Below are 6973 nucleotides of genomic sequence, written 5' to 3'. Positions count from 1 at the left end.
GCCGCCGTCACGCCGAGCAGCTCGAGGCCACCAACGGCGTCGTGCCCTCCGGCAGGCTCAACTCCGAGGGGCGGCGCCGATGGTGGGGCGTGCCCGGCCGCACGCTGGAGGCCGTCCTCGAGTACATCGAGGGCGGCAACACGCGAGGCTGGAGTACCCCTCCCCGCCGTCCTTCTCTCGCCGCCGTGGGAGCTCGTGGACGCCGAGGCGCATGGACCCCGAGGCGTCCTCCTCCTCGTCCGGTCGGTCGACCGGCTCTCCCTGCCTCCGCCCCGTCAAGCCGGAGCCCCAGGACACGCCTGTCAGCCGGCGCACCCGCAGCTCCGGTATCCGCATCACCGACTCCACCCCCGCTTCCGGGCGCCTCGCCCTCGTCGCGCCCAACCCGTAGCCCAGTCTCCTCCCGGAGTATGAGGAGATAGCCCGGCGTGGTTTCTCCGACGCGGACGCCCTGCGGTGGGCGCGCGACGACTACCTCCGGACGGAGATGACCCGGCAGACCCGGGCCCTGGAGGAGATCGCCGCCCGCAAGCGTGGGCGCGAGGACGAGCACGGCGTCGTGATCCTCGATAGCGACGACGACGAGGACGCCGCCGGACCGTCCAACCCGCCGCGCCAACCGGGGGAGGGTTGCAGCAGGGACGGCGGCCACGACGGAGGCGGCGACGACGGCGATGACGACGACGACGACGGCGGCGGCGACTACACGCGGTTCTACAGCCTCCTCGGCATGTAGAACTGCAAGGGCGGCGGCCGGCGAGGAGAGCGAGACGGCGGACGGGCCTAGTAGTGTGTTTTTTTATTTTTTAAAATACTTTAAATATGCATGACCTCATCGTGTTTGGTTGAATTTGGTTTGAAGTCGCCGAAATATGCATGAACTCGCCGTGTTTGCGCCGTTCAAAAAAATCTCATAGGTGCCGCGATTGGGCGGCATTACGCCCCCAACGCGCATTTTGCACGGGTGCACCCCCAGTAGGTGATTTTTAGCGCCTCCTGAGGGGCCAACGGCTGGAGATGCTCTAAGCACACACCTCGTCCCTTTTTCAGTTTACACGAATCATTTCAAGCACAAAGGCACAGTCCTCGCACACAAGTTCTATTGTGCACTGACTAATGGCTACCATGTTTGAGAATTTTTTTCGTTCTCTCCTTTGCGCTGGCCCACCCAGTTTTTACTTTGAAACTCCGCCACTGGAGCTACAGTGTTGGACGCGAGATGAGGGCATGTCTCACATTAGAGCATCTACAGCCGCAGGTTGCAAATCCAGACCCTCAAACGCCCGCGGACGCGTCCGGTTTACGGGCACTGACCGGGCACACCTCATTTTGGTGGCTTCCACACCCGCGTCCCTTATATCCGAACCCTCGTAACAATACAAGCCATGCAAACGCTACGTAAACAACACACAGTTCATCAGAGCAACTAGCATTGCTGGACAAAAAAAGCCTGGTTCATTAGAGTTCAACGGCAAATTCATACTACAAACTTAAAACATAGTTAAAATATAAACATAACGAGGAAGGGCGAAGGAAATCACTATTTCCTCGCCGGCCCCTTCGCCTTTCGGTCGTCGGCGCGGCTGTGCCCCTCCTCCGTGTAGCCGCCGGCATGTGGAGGCGCGTCGTCGTCGGAGCTGGAAATGGAGCTATCCGTCAGGTCCGAGTCTGAGCTGCAACGCATGCCCGACAGCCTACGGAGCAGGTGGTCCTGCTCCTTCGCATGGCGGGCCGCCTTCGCCTTCACCGACGCCTTCTTGGTTGCCTCGCGCTCCGACATATCGATGGTGAGTCGGAGCGCCGTGGCATTCTTTCGGCGGAGGCACCGGGCATCCATCTCCGCCGTTGTCAGAGAGCGGTGGAGGACCGAGGTGAGGAGTGCGGCCTCGGGATCAACTGACGCGCTCGAGGGCGAACGGCAGGCCGACATTGCCTGCCCCCTCTCCCTCGCCCGCTGCCGCTCGCGCCGGGCTGCACGTGCCTCGGACTCGGGCGTCTGCGTGCGTGTCAGCCCTGGCGCGGGCACGAGGACCCAACGATGGCCGGGTACCACTTCTATAGGGCTGGACCAAAAGCTCGTAGCTCGTGAGATTAATGAGCGCTCGATAGTTCGGCTCGTTAAGCTTATAGCTCGCTTCTTAATGAACAGAGCCAATCATTGATTATAGCTCGTTAAGCTTAACGAGCTTAACGAGTGAGCTAACGAGTTTCACGAGTAGCTCGTTAAGCTCGTTAGCAACAACACAACACATATTTTTATCTTATGTGACAAACTTTTTGTAGCATCTCAGCCCATCTATTTCATCTAATCGACATATGAGGCAACAAACTACTTCATTTCTTTTTGTAGTCACCATATTTCATCTTGAAAACCATACCTACACATTCATCATGTATATCATAACATATTATAATCTGTTAACGAGCACTCGCGAGCGCTCACGAGCTTAACGAGCTTCAAACGAGCCGAGCCGAGCAGGGTTTTCTGCTCGTTAATCTTAACGAGCTTAACGAGCCGAGCCTTAACGAGCACGGGCTTAACGAGTACGAGCTTAACGAGCCGAGCTGCTCGTTAGTCCACCCCTACACTTCTAGACCAGAGGACGGTGGAGGCAGGTGGCGTACCTGGCGGAGCGAAGGGAAGCTGCCGGTGCTGCGCGGTGGGCGGGAAGGCCCGGCGACATCGCGGGTGCTGCGTCGACGGGCGACGAGCGCTGAGGAAGAAGATCCGCCGCTGCCGGGGCCGCATTGCTCGAGCAACGACCTTCGCAATGCGATGCGGAGGGCCACCTCCTCCATGTCGATGTTCGAACCGTCGGATTCTGAACCGGATCAGCCACTGGTTCCGTCACCGGCCATTGGATTGGAGAGAGGGGATCGGAAGTGGAGTGGACGGTTACATGAGTGAAGCGGATTTCGGATGACCGTTGTCTAGGGTTTTCCAGATGTGAGGATATTTGTGGGGTCGGGGTGGGCCGGGCTGGCGTGACGGACGCACCTGGTTGCCCCATATCCAGCCCATAGCCCAAATATGGGCTGGATATGGGGATGCCGGTCAGCCCGGACGTTTGAGACCTGTTTAAGAGGACCGTCTGAGTTTAAATTTTACGACCGGACAATGGCCGAGCGGCTCACCCAAACTATGAGACGGGTTTAAGGCGTCCGGCTGTAGATGCTCTTAAGCGAGGTCCTCACGCCGAAGAGGACCTGAACGAGCATATAGCCCGGTGCCTCTCCTCGGCCTCGGTAATGGCCGAAATATGCTTCACTGACCTGTTCGCCCTTTCCTACGAGCCCTGCTCGGAGCAAATGTCTACGCTAATGCAACAAGATTATCGAACAAACGACGTCCCGGTCCCGTCCATGATTCGTATCCGGCCGTGTCCGATGGTGCTGTGGATCCGACTCCGGTGGAGGTCACAACTCGCAAGCCAGATTCCGACTTGTTTTGCCAGGCCATGGTTTATGAGCATCGCAGCCAAGCGCTTTGCATTCCTGGTTTTTGTTGGCCAAGGAGTAGCGCCTGGGTGATCCTCGGGCCAGCAGTTGTAGAACCATCCAACTCCGCGACACAAAAAGCATCGCAGGCATCGATGAAGCTTCTTCCGGCCGACCTCGGTCTCACCCTCCTCCTTGTTCTACATTACTAGTGGTCTCCACCACGGAGCAGTCCCCCGACAGCGGTCCGCACCAGGGTGCACTGTCCCGGCGACAGCTGCCGTGGCTCCGCACCGTCCGGAGCCTTTCCCGCGGCGTTGCTCCACGGGTGAGGAGCGGCGACGTCCCTTCGGCTCCTTGGATGGCGTCGGATCCTTGCCCGAGACGGCAATTTGCATGGGTGTAGCCGACCGGCCGGGCCAAAAGCGGCGAGCGGCGTGCGGGCAGGCAAAAAAAGAGGAACTTGCAGCCGCAGCGCGAGGCCAGCGCTTGGAGCAGGGGAGAGGAAGGATGGAGATGGAGTATTTTTCGTTTGGTGTAAAACAATGAACGTGTTTTCTTGACCAATATGCCATGTCATCAATCTGTGGAGTGGTGTCTTAACCAATAGCCTTCAAGCACCTGGATTATGTGTTTCTTTGTCAACCAATAGGCTTCAAGTATCTGAATTATGTGTTTCTTTATCAACCAATAGGCTTCAAGCACATGAATTATGTGTTTCTTTGCCAACCAATAGACTTCAAGTACATAAAAAAAGTGTTTTCGTTTGTCAAAAAATGTGCTTCTTTGCAGTTTATAGACTTGAAGTACATGGGTTGTCTGTTTCTTTATCAAAAAAGTGTGTTTCATGCACTGTGGGAAAAATATTATGTACTATAAAAAAAGGAACTAGCATGATCCGTATAAAATAGGGACATTTACATTTCTTCCCTAATTTTGGCTCAACCTCATCTTTACTCCTAAATAAAAACAATGCTTAACTATACCCCTCTTCCATCTGATGCTCTCACAAAAGTACCCTTTCGTGCCGTTTCCATCTGGTCAAAGAGGTTTGACCGTCAGATGGACTTTTTCTAAACATTTTTACCTCTCGCTAAAGAAATTAAAGAAAAATGAAACAAAAGAAGAAAAACAAGGCAGAGAGAAACACACCTGTAGCCAGCCCAGCCCACCACTGCAGCTAGTTGTCTTCAACCTCGAGCCAGGAACCAGGATCGTCTCCGAGAGCTGCCACTTGCCATCACTTCGCGTCCGCGTAGCTACCGGCTAGCCCCTGTTGGAGCTAACCCTCTTCTACCTCTCGCACTAGACTTCTCTGGCACATACACAGGAAGAAGAAGGAAGAAGAAAGAGGAAGAAAAGACACAGGTTTTGCCGGGTGCTCGAACACCGGACGCGGCAAGTACGGCATGTTTTCTATTTCCTGAGCACAAACTCAAAAGCTAACCAGCGATACACAGAGCATTAGCGAGGCTTTATACGCGCGCATGTACGCCACGCCATGCCCACGGCGCTCCACTCGCCCACGCCCCGCGCCGGTCGCCCTACCTGGCTCGCGCTCCCGTCATGCCCGTACGCGGACGACGTGGCCACTAACTGCCCGCCCGACGCGGTCACCCCTCCGGTTCCATCGTCAGCAAACCTACGCACGCGCGCACACTCCCTCAGCCACACATACATGCACCCGAGCCCGACGCGTCTGGCGCACACACGAGCACGCGTTCACGCCCGCCATGGCTTATTCCTAACACTCACCCCCTAAGCCGTGGCTCAGAGTTCGCCGTCTTCAACGCCGGCGTCCACCATCAACGCGCGCTCCGCCGCCGCTCCCTCCGCAGCTGGGGGCAATCCCTCTTGAAGTGGCCGCACACGCCGCACTTGTAGCAGCGGCCGCGCCTGTTGCCGCCGTTGCCCGACGCCACGCTCCGCCCGTCGTCGTCGTCGCCCGCTCCTCCCTACTGCCGCTCCCGTGCCCGCCATAGCGCCATGGTGAGCATCAGCTGATCGCCGCCACGCTCGCCGCCGTCTTGCCCACGGCGCCGAACCCGCTCATCAAACGCGTGCAGCCGCCCGAGTGCCTCGTCGAGCATCATCTCGTCGAGGTTGCAGAACTGCTCAACGCCGGCGACGACGGGGAACATCCGATTGGGGACGGTGTCCAGAAGCTTTTTTACCAGCAACGCGCCGCCGAGCGTCTCCCCGAGGTTCGTGAACCGCGCCGTCATCCCCGCCAGCCTCCCAGCGTACGCATCCAGCGCCTCGCCGTCCGCCATCTTCATGCGATCGAGCTCCCCGCGCAATGTCGCCCGCCTCGCCGCGAGCACCCGATCGGCGCCGATGAACCTCACCTTCAGGGAGTCCCATACCCCCCTGGCGGTGAGCTTCATCGCCACCTGCAGCAGCACGTCCTTCGGCAGCGCTCTGAGGATCAACGCGCACACCGCCTTGCACTTCTTGGCGTTCACCGCCGCGTCGCCCGGCGCCACCACCTCCCACACAGTGTGGATGTCGAGGATCGCCTGCGCCTTGATCGCCCACACCGTGTAGTTGTCCAACGTGAGCATCGACATCGCCATCGACACCGATCCGCACGCGCCGCCGCCGTGTGGGACGAGCGCCATGGTCGCCGGTGATCGCCCGAAACGAAGTTCTGATACCAATTGTTGGAGCTAACCCTTGCCCTAGCTAACCCTCTTCTACGTCTCGCACTGGAATTCTCTCTGGCACATACACAGGAAGAAGAAGGAAGAAGAAAGAGGAAGAAAAGACACAGGTTTTGCCGGGCGCTCGAACACCCGTCGCCGCACGTACGGCGTGTTTTCTATTTCCTGAGCACAAACTCAAAAGCTAACCAGCGATACACAGAGGATTAGCGAGGCTTTATACGCGCGCACGTACGCCACGCCGCGCCCACGGCGCTCCACTTGCCCATGCCCCGCGCCCGTCGCCCTACCTGTCTCGTGCTCCCGTCGCGCCCGTACGCGGACGACGCGGCCACTAACTGCTCGGCCGTGTTGGAAATATGCCCTAGAGGCAATAATAAAAACATTATTATTATATTTCCTTGTTCACGATAATTGTCTTTATTCATGCTATAATTGTGTTATCCGGAAATCGTAATACATGTGTGAATAATAGACACCAAACATGTCCCTAGTAAGCCTCTAGTTGACTAGCTCGTTGATCAACGGATAGTCATGGTTTCCTGACTATGGACATTGGATGTCATTGATAACGAGATCACATCATTAGGAGAATGATGTGATGGACAAGACCCAATCCTAAACATAGCACAAGATCGTATAGTTCGTTTGCTAGAGTTTTCCAATGTCAAGTATCCTTTCCTTAGACCATGAGATCGTGTAACTCCCGTATACCGTAGGAGTGCTTTGGGTGTACCAAACGTCACAACGTAACTGGGTGACTATAAAGGTATACTACGGGTATCTCCGAAAGTGTCTGTTGGGTTGACACGGATCAAGACTGGGATTTGTCACTCCGTATGACGAAGAGGTATCACTGGGCCCACTGGGTA

Source organism: Triticum aestivum, chromosome 3A, assembly GCF_018294505.1.
Source record: "Triticum aestivum cultivar Chinese Spring chromosome 3A, IWGSC CS RefSeq v2.1, whole genome shotgun sequence".
Lineage (NCBI taxonomy): Eukaryota > Viridiplantae > Streptophyta > Magnoliopsida > Poales > Poaceae > Triticum > Triticum aestivum.
This window is presented reverse-complemented; position numbering follows the sequence as displayed.